This window comes from Chamaea fasciata, unplaced genomic scaffold, assembly GCF_029207755.1.
Source record: "Chamaea fasciata isolate MVZ Bird 193981 ecotype frontalis unplaced genomic scaffold, bChaFas1.0.hap1 SCAF_12, whole genome shotgun sequence".
Classification (NCBI taxonomy): Eukaryota; Metazoa; Chordata; class Aves; order Passeriformes; family Sylviidae; genus Chamaea; species Chamaea fasciata.
This window is the reverse complement of record NW_027094097.1, coordinates 8,691,678-8,705,297: the sequence shown is the minus strand read 5'-3', so window position 1 is coordinate 8,705,297 and position 13,620 is coordinate 8,691,678. Positions and strand designations below refer to the sequence as shown.

Below are 13,620 nucleotides of genomic sequence, written 5' to 3'. Positions count from 1 at the left end.
CAGATGTCACTGGACAACAGAGGGTTCTTCAGTAACAGATCTAGTCTCTGATAAAACCTAGCACCCTTTCTGTAACAGGAATTTTGATTCCTTTTTTTTCTAAACCAGATACACACCATCAAAGGTCCCGACAAGTGCTGGCATCCCCAGGGAGAGAGGGAGCACTAGCTCACACTGTGAGCTTGCAATTGATACAGTGCTGGGATGGAGAACGGGGCTGGATGCCAGCCCAATGTTATTAACAGATGACTACACGAAGAACAAGGCTGGTAGAAACATGCTGACCACGACAGAGACCTCCTTCCCCTGATGTGAAGCTCAGAGAAAGGTTTTCTAACACAAGTGTCTGACTCTCTGCTGTGCCTACCACAACCTTTGCTTACTCAACACTGAATGCTGAGCTCCTGGGAGCTGCTCAACAACCCCTGAGTCCTGGAAAAACATGACTACAAGCAAAGACAGCCTCAGACAGACAATAATTCAAATCAATTGGTAACCAAGAAATTCTTAAGCTACTGATCTGAGGAACTGGGCAGAGCCCCCTGCTTGGGTACCCTCCAGCAAAGGCAAATGACACTGGTGTGCTGGAAATAGCACAGGGGGCTGCTGGTTCCCCTCACCTGAGCTGAGGAGAACAGGGGTGGATGAAAATCCTTCTGACTTAGTAAATCCAGACTTTCCAATTTGCCCCCAACATTTCAGAATTTTGTTTTGATTTTGATGGAGTTATGGGCAACAGCAGATCTTGTACTCTGTATCTTTTATTTTCTGTGAATTCAGTGATTGTGGTGAGGTTTGGAACAGTAGCATTTGAGTGATGGGGAAGGAGGCGGGGCAGCAGAGCCATGTATCAGCACTGGATCTCATGGATCATTTACTGTTACTCAGACAAGTCGCTGAACTTCTGGGAAATGTGTTCTTTGCCAAAAGGAGCACTCAACCAAAGAGTTGTGGGTGGCACAAAGCAAAAGGATCTGCATCAATTCTGTTTGAATTCAAGAGAGACTGTACAGCATCACTTCCTCCCAGCTCTGAGCATGACTGCAAGAAGCGCAGCAGGGCAGGGGTCCCATGGGAGGCAGGCAGGCGGTGCGTTAAAGCATCACCAGGAATAATGCATTCTTTCTGGATGGTTGGCTCATGGGTAGATTTTGGGGCAAGCAAGATTAAATGCTGAGTTCTGGGCAACAAAGAGAAGGAAATACAAGATGGGGGGAAAAGAAAAGCATGAGGACAGGCACATAGGGCAGTGTAATGGCCTCAAGAGGATGCTGCTGAAATTTGTTTGGTCCAGCTGTTGATCAGGCTGGAGGAGATGGGAGTGATGCCCACAGCTTGGGCTGGATTTGTTTTTGGCTTTTACTGACAGGCATCAACTCAGGAATTCAGAAGGCAAAGAGGGCTGAACAGCTGTATGGGGAAAGAGGTGAGCTTTGGTTTCTGGTCTTCCTCAGAGTTAAACCTGTTTTAAGTTTTGTGCCATGAAGTTGTGCCTGACATTTTCACTTCTAAATACTCCAAGCCAGTAAGTTCCCTATTGAGTAACAGGGGTCCTTGTGCTGAAGGGGCAGAATTAAGGGATGGGGAGTGGCTCTGGGATCCCTCAGTGAGCACACTGCACCTGGGCAACAATGCTGCTGTCGTTCAAACACAGAAGTAAAACCGGTACTTTTAAAGGGGGCAGAGAGCATAGAGAAAAAACACCCTGATAGTTCTTGTGTGAATTCTCTCTAGAAGGCAGCCATGGTGACTGAAAGCAGCACTGTGGATACCAGTATGGGAGTTTTGCTGTAGGAAGTACCTATGGATTAATCAATCATGCAGCGAGCACATTACCTAATATTTGAGTGAGCAAATCCCCCCTGACTCCTGTTCCAAAGCCTGCTAGGACACTGTGAACTGGTTTATTATCCTATATGCTTTTCACAAATGTTTCTCCATTTGCTTGGTGATCTGATGACTCCAATCCTGTAGCAGCTTTTTCCATAGTGCTCTGGAAACATTCATGCTGCCACTCACCTGTTTGGGATACACCTTTCTTCTCGCCTGCTGTTGTGCTTTACTCTCTAGAGGATATCTAAAGCGACAACACTACTCCTGGGAGGTATCTTGCTATGGGACATGGCTTGAGCCAGCTCCTGGTGCCACAGGACATGAGAAGCATTGGGGTTTGTGTGCTGCAGTGAGCTGTGACCATTAAAAACATAGAGGTGTAGAAACTAACAGAAGCGAGCAGCACGCCAAAACTGTAAAGTCTTTACAGGTTTAGACAGGGTGGACTACTCTTTAATCAACCTGCAAATTATGGGAGCAGAGGGTTTTCAGCACCAAAAATGTGGATCCTCTGTTTTCAAAATGGCATACATTTTTCCCAGTGTCCAAATTACAAAGGAGACTGCTGCAGGCAGGTTCATCTTTACCATGCTAGCACTGGTTCTCTCCAGGGCAAAGGAAGAAAACGGATTTAAGAGGATCCCCAGGGGCTGTGGAGGGGGAGAAAGTGCTGTAATTTAAAAAAGTGATTCTGAGCAATTAAAAAGCCATTTCATTCACCAAGTGACTAATAAAACACTGTGCTCTGAATGGAATGGTGAGAGACAACTGAAGCAACCTGATTGCCTAAGGTACCCATTAATGCCTGCTCCCCATCCCTCAGCTGCTAACAGCAAAACCCAGATGTTGGCATGTTGTGTTGTTGTACTCATTTCGGAATGGCAGTAACAGGCAGGTATTTGCTGGAGAAAATGGTTCCACTGCAGATCAGATATTCTGCCATCCCCCAGCAAGTCGTTAATCCTGAAGAAGTGCCCAGCGCCTCAGCAATTATTGCTTAATTACAAAATAAATTAAATACTTGGAAACAGGGGGTGCATTCTGCGTAGCAGCTTGCTTTGGCTTCTGTTCAACAAAGCACTTACGTGCCTTCAGCCTTTCACTACACAACGAATGCATTAAGAAGGCAAAGCCAGAGATGATTTTGCCGCCTGTCCCTGCTGACACGCACGGCCCCAGCGGCTGTGGAACAGCGGCTCTGAACAAAGCCCACGACAGCTCCAGTGCAGTAGGGCTGGGGCTCAGCTGGGGGCTGCTCCCACCAAGGAGCCAGTTTGCCCAGGTCACTCCGGAGGGAAATACTTGTCCATCATCCTGAAAACTTCCTGGAGCAGAGGCTACAGTCATCATTCCCATACATCCTTTCCAGCCAAGTTATTCTGGTGCTTTTCTTCCAGCCCTTCCAACCTGAGCCAGGTTTAGTCAACACACTGACACTTCCCTACGCCTTCTCCAAGCAGGTCCTCCCCCTCTTTTCTGAAGCACAGTGCCCCAGACTAGACCCAATCCTCATGTCTCCAGTCTGCCAAGATCATTTGAAGCTGTAAAGTTTAGCCTCTGATGTGCTGAAGCACCTCTCCCAGCTTCATATCACTGCCAGGGGTAAGTGATGATATATTTCCATCCATTTTTCACTGATGAAAATTTTGAAGGAAATTGACACAGACCCCAGTGGAGTCCTGGCTGACAGAGTCCTCTGCTCTGAACATAAAGCCACTGATGACTGTATACTTTGGGAATGAGTTGTGCTTCTCAAGCATTTTTGTGTAAGAGCTGTAGTAGGTTTATCTGCACTATTTTTCCAGGTCAATTTTCAAAAATCCAGTGGGACTCTGACAAACCCTTTCCAGAATCTAGATATGGCACCAACTATTGCTCTCCTACTTCTGCTGAGAAATCAAATGAGACTAGTTTAACATGCCTCAGTTTTGTATAATCCATGCTGTATGTCACTCATCTCCCTTTTTATCTCCTAGGTGGTTGCAAATTATATGATTGATAGCTCAATTCTCTTGAAAGCTTCTAGAAGTTGACTGGTCTATAATTCTTACTCCTCGTTTCTCCCTCTATATTTAGAGAGAGGCACCATGTTTACATTTTTTTCCTGTCTTCTGGTGCCTCACCTGCCCTCCAAGAGCTCTCAAGGAGAAGTGTTTGCATTTCTGAGATGGCGCCTGTAAGAATGTACTAAGAATTTCCTTAAGCATGGCTGACCTGAACGCATTTAGTCTTACTAAACTTGTCCTTTCTATGCCAGAAGGAGGGAATGGCATGCTCAGCAGTGGAGGTTTGTGGACGTCCCCTCTTGTTTCCAGTGCTCAGCATCCTTCATCCCTTTCACAGCTTCACGTGCAGGTTCTCGTGCCCCAACTGAAACAGTCCTGTCCCATCTCCTGCCCTTTGTCATCCCTCCAAAATCTCAAGCTAATGCCTCTGAAATATTTCCTGCAAAATTCAGAGACCTTTGTGTGGCTTCAAACTGCCTGCATCACTGTGAAAGACATACTTATAAACTTCCAATTGCCTACCAGAGAAAATAAAACCCATACTGTTTCTGTTTTACCTAAGATGATTTACTTTCAATCAGCAAGATGTTTCCAGCTGAATGAAGTTTTCCCATATCAATGCACATCCCTACAATTACAGTGATTTGCTTGAATAAAACTAGGCAAGGAACCACCGGGAGATTATTACACTCAAAGTGTATCGCAAGGAAATGCCTTACAAATGAACAGTCCAGTTCCTATAAAAGCAGACCTGGTCCCCACCTTCACCTGAACAAATGATCGAATTTAAAGGTCATTGCACAGCTTTCCTACAGAGCCCTGTGCCTTGGTAATGAGTTTCAGCTCTCAGGGCTCTGGGGCACCAAGCTAGCTTGGGCTGGCAGTGGCACCACCCTGTGTGGCACTCCAGCCTGGGTGGCTCTGACCTCCTCAGCAGCATCTCCTTCCACCTCAGGAAAGCTCAGGTCTGCACAGTGTTCCAAGGCCACATGACACTGTGGGACAATGCAAAGTGTGTGAGATGATGCTGGTGGATGTAAAATGCTGTGTAAAAGGGAGGAGATGACTCGGGCCATGGCAGAAGGGATGTGGCATTACAGGGACAACAGAGAACTCACCCACAGACACATTTTTGCTCAGGCTTTCGAGTCCCATTAGTACATTGACATTTATGGTATAGACTGATCCCAGGTGGATTTTAGATGGGGAATCTTGGAACAAACACATCACAAAATCTATTTTTGCTCAGCAAACTTTCCTGATTTTTATCCCCTCCCTTCTTCCCCCTTTTTTCTTTCAAAAATAATCTTTCCTGTCTCCTACCCAGAATTAGGCAGGTTATTCTGGTGGGGCTGGTCAGAGCTTGAGTCAAAAGAAAAAACCTAATTCTGAAGAAAATTCTGCAATCTTTGTTTGCAAATGGGGAAAAACAGCACAAAAATCTGACTTTAATATGTAGACAGGAGGATGATCAAATTCTGATGGAAAATCTCCTGCTAATCAGCTACTTTAAATTTATTTTTATCTTGATATGAGGTTAAAAACTTTGTTTACAGGGGAGTTATGAAGCTAAATTCCAGTGATTCTCTTCTCACTCATTTAATAGCCTGAAATGCGATTAAAAACTCCTGGATTATGTTAAACTAAATCAACGCAGATGCCCATGACCTTGTGTTCAAAGACTGCAAAGGCACAGTTCAGACCTCCGTGACAGGGTGCAAATCTCTCTAAACTCTCATTCTTCTTCCCCCCAGCTGCGCTAGAATGCCATGTTGTACATCCTATTCCCACAAGAAATTCTCCAAAATGAAAATTAAGATGACTGTTTGCCTACATGCCCTCTTCAAAAAAAAAAAAAAAAAAAGAAAAACAACTTCCTTAGTCAGGGTCATCTAAAAACTGCAAATGAAGTTCATTTTAAAAAGCGTAATTTTTTCAACCTGGACTTTTAACACTGGTCCAAGAAACACTGATGAAGCCCTGTGATAGACACCCAGTTGGGGAAAATCTCCTTTCTGGAGGAAATACCTTTGGGTCACTCAAAACTGAATTCTTACCACCAAAGTATTTCTTGCATGCAAAGATACTATTCTAACTAACCAGATGGTTCACGTTAAAAAATAAGCAAATCCATCAGACGATTGAAATGCTGCCAAAATCTACAGCCCTGGAAATGGCCGAGCTTACTCAAATCAATTGCAGAAGTTTCACAGACCTCTACAAGGCAGAAGCATTCTTGCTCTTCTGAGGCAGCTCAGTTTGTGCCTAATGCCTGTAAGTCCCTCTGATGCCTTCATGGCGTCTCTTTAAAGCCAGCCATGTGCTTCTGCACCTTAACTGCTGGCCAAAAAGCTTGAAGATAGTGTTATAAGAAATTCTCTTGTGTCTGCCCAGAATCGACACTGCATCGACATGTCGATGCAATTATTTTTGTCGGTAGACGAGTAGCTATTGAGCCAACAATGATCAGCTTCCAGACATACAAGAGTCAGATAGTGCATCTTCCCCAAAACCTTTGATTTCAGATTGTTTTCAGGTGTATAAAATATTTGCAGAATACTCCTAATTTCCAGTTTAATATAGCCCTAAACTAGAAACATGTACAGCACTCCCAACATGGTGCTGTGTCCCTGCAGCCCTGTGGCTGTTTAGAAGTAGCTCTTAGTCTTCTCTTAATTATTATTATTATTTTTTAATTGAGTTCTACATCAATGCCTAATTTTGGCTTTGGGCTGTCTTCAGGGGTGATCTCTGCTCTGCTGTAGCTGAGATGAGAGATGATTTCCTGGATAGCATGCTGAGGTTCCTGCTATGTGTCCTTCACTGGACTGGGGTGCTGGGTTGGCTTTTTGCTCCCCATATTTGAGATGCACCAATGACATTCTCATCTCTGCACTGTGAGGACTGTTTCAGCATTTAAATTTTCAACAAGAAGCAGTGGAGTGAAATTTTGTGTGCTGAGATTTTGTTTTTAAGTGTGTGTATAAAACAATTTCAAGAGCGTAAACAGTCTACTGCATCCTGAAAGCAATTAATTAGTGTTGATGAATGAAAGACACCAATTCTGATACTTCAAAAGAAGGCAAGGCTGGGCAGGCAGAGCAAAGCCAGCTACTGTGCTACTACTTCACCCAACACAACAGGGACATGGATATCCTTTAGAATTTAACATTACAAAGTCAGGAAAATCACAGAATTGTTTAGGTGGGAAAATACCTCAAAGATAATCAAATCCAACTCTTACCCTAGCACTGCCAACTCCACCAATAAACCAGGTCCCTTAGTGTCACATCTACATCTACACATCTTTTAAATGCATCCAGGGGTGGTGACTGCCACTTCCCTGGGCAGCCTGTTCCAGTGCTTGACAACCCCTTCAATTCCACTGAATATCCAATTTAGACCTCTCCAGTTCAACTTGAGGCCATTTCCTCTTGTCCCACGGCTTACCCATGACAAACAAGCATTGCCCACACCAAGCCTAATTGTGCACAGTCAACCATATCAGTGCTTTAACCCACCTGAGGCAACCTAACGGGTTTTTTTCCTGTAGAGATTGCTGGCCACTGGTCCCCAGAGGAGTTCTGGCACCCGGATGCACTATCCTGCTGTCGAGCATTAATGACCATATATGAGCTCCTCCTTTCTTGGGAGCTGCTGGTTCTGGTGAGGGCCAGGCTACGGGCTAGCTGGGGAAGGTACACTGATGCACACAGGTTCAGGATCTGACTCCCAGCATGGAACTGCAGCGATTCAGTGCCCGCCTCAATCCCCAGTCCAAACCTCAGACCCTTCCCCTACAGCACAGATAGGGGATGACAGTATAGGGGTATAGTCAGGGGAAGAAGAACTCATCACACTAGCCAATACAGAAGTCACACACAGACCCTCTTTTTCCTGCTCCAAATCAGTTTCCTCTGCTCCTGAGAGGCAGATCTGCCCAGATGGGAAGAAAAGGGTGGACGCAGGGTGCAGGCAGAGGCTGCCCCTGATCCCCACATCCTGCACAAAGCTGAGAGCAGCGCAGACTTGGGTTTTATGCAATGTCAGGCCACTGGCATAGTTCGGTTTTACTACAATTTGCATTTGGTTAGCTTTGATAATGTGCCCTCTCCTGGGGCCTTTAATATTAAGATCAAATATTGAATACCCTACATGCACCTAATTAGTTTTAATATGCATCCTGCGCTGCTCAGTAAGAACAGCAAAGAAACAAAGTCAAAACCAGTTAGATCAAGACTATTTTTTATTTAAAAAAAGACAGCTGGACTACACAGATTCCTGCAGCAGCATTTGCATTAGATGAGATTGCATTTTTCTGTGGAAAAAGCCTTGGAGCCAAAAGGGTTTCAAATAGCACCAGAGGAGGCTGACAGCTGCATTCTTTATTGTGCATCCCCAAATAATAATTCAGTGAAGGAAAAAGTGTTCCTGCTCTGAGTGACTTATCGTCTCATCCCATGCAATGTGCTACATAGTCAATCTACTTTGTCCACGCTCTGCCTGAGACCAATGAGATCCCTCAGGGAAAAAAAAATCCACCGGGCTGGTGATGACCCACATGAGAGAATTCTCATTAATTCCTCGGTAATGTTACATAAGGTCATTTTGTTGAATTAAAATTATTGGGATTAATCCTCTTAAATGTTCTCTTAGATGCAAGGGGGATCCAACTGCAGCTGGATCATCCCACAGCTGGTTCTAGAAAGTCAAAATAGTGTTTTAAAGCCCCATAATGGTTTTGTTAAATTCATCCCCTGAACAAGGACACAAAGCAGCTTTTTATGGCTTTTTTAGATCACTTACAACTTCTGTAAGCTGTCATTAACTACCATCAAAGCCTGAAAAACGAGGCAAATGGGTTCAATGTCAGTTTTACTGCCCAAACCTAAATAATATTTTTGGTTTCCCATCTGCCTCATCTGAAGTGTTTTGATAGCTGCAAGGTGACTTTGCCTTTCAAAACCTTTTCAGATGTTGCTCTCCATAACCAAATATTCAGTGGACAACAGAGTAAACAAGAGGCATGCACAGTCTCTTCATTGCTCCATCCGTTTCGTCCTCACAATCCAGCACCAGTGCCAAAACCCATAATAAGAAGATCAACCCTGTGTATTTTACCCAGACATTAAGAATGAGCGTACCATTCTCTCAGCGTATCAAAGCAAGGCTTTGGTAGAATGTACCTGGTTCCTTGCCCTAATGCAACAAACCTGGCTTCCAAAGCTCTTCGTTCCACTGAAATCCACTGAGATTCAGAGTTCCTCTTCTGTGTCTAGAGCTGATCTTTGCACAGTTGACATATTTTTCTGTGTGTCCTAGTTGTATTAGTGCTCATTAGGAATTGTGTGCTGTCATGAAAACACTCAGCTAAAATAAAAAGATGCTTTAAAGCAGCTTTGCTTTTTTTGGGATATCAAATCTAGCAGCAACTGTCTTTCTGAAGCAATAATTGATGTGTTTGATTAGGTCTGGTGGCAGATGGGGGTTTTTCAGTACTTTTGATGTTTCAACATGTTAAGCTGAGAAGGAATCAATTCTGGAAAGAGCGATTATGCCATTCCTTGTATCCTGTCCATCTTCTCTGGCACGATTACAGCTCAGGGGCTCCATCTCTGAGCAGTGTGCTTGCCACAAGCCCCTGGGTGTGCTGCCAAGCTGACATTAGCCTCCACTAATCTCAGCTCAGAGATTTTTGAGTCATGGTGTTCCCAGCTCTGCAATGTGCTGCCTTTCGGTTAGAGGATGTAACAAGCACCACATTACACCCCACAGAGTGCAGGCTGAGGGAGGGTATCTGCGTGCTGGTAAAAATCCCTGAAAACTGCAATGGATCCTCCATCAATGGAAAATTTTGTAGTCAAAACGAGGATGGCTGGTGCAGATGAGATACAAGTCCTGGGTGGAGGAACAACAGTTTGGCCTCTGTCACTCCTGCTGCTGCAGGCAGCAGAAACCCAAACATTGCCTGTCTAACCGTGCTACTGCTTGCAATGGGGCTGCAAAGTTTCTGCTGTCTGTGTTTACCGGAGCCCCATGGAAGTCTGCCTGCAGCTGAAGCTCTGATAGAGCAGGGGCCGGCACCTGCCCAGACAGAGGTGATGAGAGCTTGCTTTGGGCCCCTGTGCTCAGTAATGCCAGGTCATGGCTCTGAGCTCTCCCAGCCTGCCTGCTCAGATCTGCTCACTGAGGCTTTCCGAGCTGAAACCTGGCAGATACAGTATTTTAGGATTCTGCCCACACTGCTAATAAGATTTCACAGCAGGAAGGAGGTATGTTGCACTTGGGTTAATTACATGCATTTGGATATATCTGAATCATAACTTCTACACTTGTACTCAGAGAACAGGTTATCTGAAAGGAAGACAAATGCACAGCTTTTACAGCTTTTCCCTGACACCCGCCACAAGGCTTCAAATAACCCTTCAGTGATTTTCAGATGCAGCTGATGTTTAGAAAATACCAGTGGGGGGAGAAGACCTTGGCTGGTCCAAGTCGGCACATGCCTCCAGACATACCTTACCTGTAGCAATGGGGGAAGGCCCCGCCTCAGCTCTGAGTCTCCCACCTAAAACTACCATGAAAAGGATGAAGGAACAGTTCTTTTCCAGTGTTTTTCCAAGCTTTTCAGCCAACCTATTCCAACACAATGCTGTTTGAAAGAGGATTTTAAGATCTTGGGCATCCTCAGTGTCTCACAGCATTTCCTGGCACAGAGGACACCTGCTCCGGTGTCCCTCTGCGTGTCTCTATCTCCTGTCTCTCTGAGCTGGGACAGCCAGTCAGAGCCTTCATGTGAGGCTGCTGGGGCACAGGGTGGAACTGGGAGGTGGGGTGCTGCCAGTAGAGGAAGAGTTCAAACATACGCCACAACGAATGCACCCACTGCCAAAAGACCACAAATAATTATTGTCCTTATTCTGCAGAGTGAGCTGGCACTTTGTAACCAGATCCAAGTGCTGTCCTGTGACCTCCCGGTGGCAGTGGGAGAGAAGGACAGGACTCTAACCAGGAGAATTTCTATAAAATCAGCAGACCAAGGACTGGCCACTGGCACAAAGCAGACAGCTCCCCTGCATCCCTGGGTGACTCAGCCATCCTGGTGGGATCTGTAGAGAGCCCGTGTGCCCCAGGCACTCCTCTGACACCCTCGCTAGGTAAGGCACGGGTCCCTGCACTTTCCTAGAGTTTCATGTCAGCTTCTGGCACAGCAGTTCCTGCCAGCAAAGAAAGGAGGCATCAAGAATCAAGTATCTGGGGTACCCTGGCCAGACACTCTTCCATCTGAAAGCCTGGCTTAGAGCCAGGTCAGCACTTAAGTTCTCCTTCCCAGGCCTATTCTTCGTTAATGGGAGCCCCAGGAGCACTGCACTACCAAGAACCAAGGCGGAGACTGCCGGGAAGTGATCCCCTGGGGACAGCCACTGGAGAGCACTCCCGGCACCTCTTCCCCATCCCCTCCTGCGGCCGCACTGCCCGGTGGCCACCAGACCCCACAGAGGCTGCAGATGCCACGGCGAAAGCAGCTGCCTCTGCGTGTACAGACTCATTCTGCTTCAGCCACCACTGGCTTTCCAGGAGACAGCGTAACTGAGAGTGTAGCCACATTTAAACAGACGTGTAAATGTGTTTGCCCATTTCGCTGGGAAGCCACCGCTGCTGCAAGCACCTCAGAACATGAGTATATTCCTCCCACTGCTTTCATCAGTCTTTGTCATCCCCCATGTCCTCATCTTCAATTGAAAAATTCCTTATTGATTTAATTTACAAATTTGCCTGTAAGTCTCTCCCAAGAGTACCTGAGAGGATGCAAGGCAGTTCAAAGTGACTGTTTGAACCGTCTTATAAAGCATCCAGCTAGATATGGTAAATCTGCATCATGATAAATTTATTCCACATCTGATCATCAGAGTTTAAGCTTATCTCTAGTATTATTTTACTGTCTCCAGTGTAAAAGATTACTGCCTTCTGGAAAGGCTTGATTAGATTCAGAGAGGCTGAGGTTTAATGAGCATAGACGTCTTTGACTCTCTCTTCCCACCCACATAGTGGGTACACTGCTGGTATTTGGATGATGAGCCATTTTGATGGTGTAGACTTCTGTTTTTCCAAAACGCATCCAGGAAAGCTTGGACAACTCATTTGTTTCTCAAAGCTTTAAAGTTTTCCAGGTCAGCGCAGACCTTTCCTTCCCTCTCTGGCCGGGCTTTCCTCCTCTCACCCGTAGTCCCATGAAAAGGAACTGCTCCCATCGTTACTACTGTTAGTCTGGGGAGGTGAGCTGGGAGCACCTCTGCCCTTTGGGGGATGTGGGCGGGAAGAAAAGAAAACAAACACAACAGTGATCTAAACTTAGGAAACATACGTAACAAAGTGCTGATTTGGCATCTAACAGCCCTGACAGTGTCCCCTTTCAACAGGGTGATTGAGGCTTACTAATATCCATGTAACAGGTTAACAACCTACAGAATATGGGGAAATGCATGATAAAAAGCAGAACCTAATCTATGAGCAGAGGCAATAGTGCTGAGTAACCTTCGGCAAACAAGCGGCTCATTAACTAATCAATTGACAATGTTAAATGGAATAACTCACGCTGAATGCTGCTGCTGCCCTGGCAGGGCTGGAGAAGGCAGGCGGGGTGGACGAGTCCATCCCCACTTTGGGAAGGATTGCCACAGGTGAGCTGGAAATCACATTTAATCCAACTAATGCCCAAACAAGAGCCGGAGACGGGGTCAAAGGTCCCCTGAGAAAACCCCAGGAAACAGACTGGCCTTGAGGTTGTCTCATCCGGCTCCTCTTCATTGCTAAATCCTTGCTTTAGAGGATCCTGGGCAATGAGGCTTTCACCTCTTCTCTAGGAATAATAATCCATAGCATAACACAATGAATCCCTAAGAAATAATTCCTGCTGTCCAGTCAAGATTTATCTATTGACAAACTCAAAAACAGCTTCCACAATGTCGTTCACACAGTTATTTTTAGTACCAGTGTTGCCAGCAGAAATAACAGGCCTGATGTGTTTCCTCCCCTCAGCTTAGAATGAGGCTTCTGAAATTATAGATGGGAGCGTTAATTGAGTACCAAGAATGTTACAAACGATTTGCACTGCTGTGGAATCTGGTAGCAAACCAGTGTGCTTCCAACCCTAGTTGCACATGCAATTACGCCACTGTCCACTCAAAGGGTGCGTATCCACTGGCAGGAGTATTTGTGACCACAGTTTACGTTTGTTGCTACAGACCAACCCTGGCAAGAAAGCATTTCACATTTTTTACCCAAAAATAACATTAATCTTAAAGAACTTCCCCTCCCCTTGTTTTTCAGTTGTGGTTCTACAGACATAATAAGACTGAAAGGAGTCCTTCGATTCTTTTGGTTTCTGTGGTGGGGTGATGGATTCATGCCCACGGTTCCAGGACTCCCCGGACCACCTCCCAGTCCCACACAGGACAAGCCCAGGAAGGCGTCCTTGCCAAAGTCTTGCAAGCAACTGTGCACAGCTTAGGCTAAACTGTAACACAGCTACTGAGCAACAAAAGGAAAGAAAAGCTTTCTGTTCTCCAGTCATTTAAACAAATAAGATAAACAGCATTTCCCAGCCCAGGAAGATTATGTGTGGCTTTTGTCTCTCCTGTTTTGGTTTCCTGTGCTAAGCACTCACTCACCCATTCATAGTCACTAATGGCCAAGGCTCAGAGTAGCACTCCCTTGTGTTGATTTCCATGTGTACTTTAGGGTTTCTTTACATACCCAAATCCTCATTATCACTCTAAAC

General features: G+C 45.5%; 1 protein-coding gene across 2 annotated transcripts in view; it reads right to left on the bottom strand.

The window, feature by feature from the left end:
- The window catches only part of GNAO1 (G protein subunit alpha o1), a 143,157-nt gene that overhangs the window by 94,283 nt on the left and 35,254 nt on the right, over window positions 1-13,620 (bottom strand). The window lies entirely within an intron of this gene.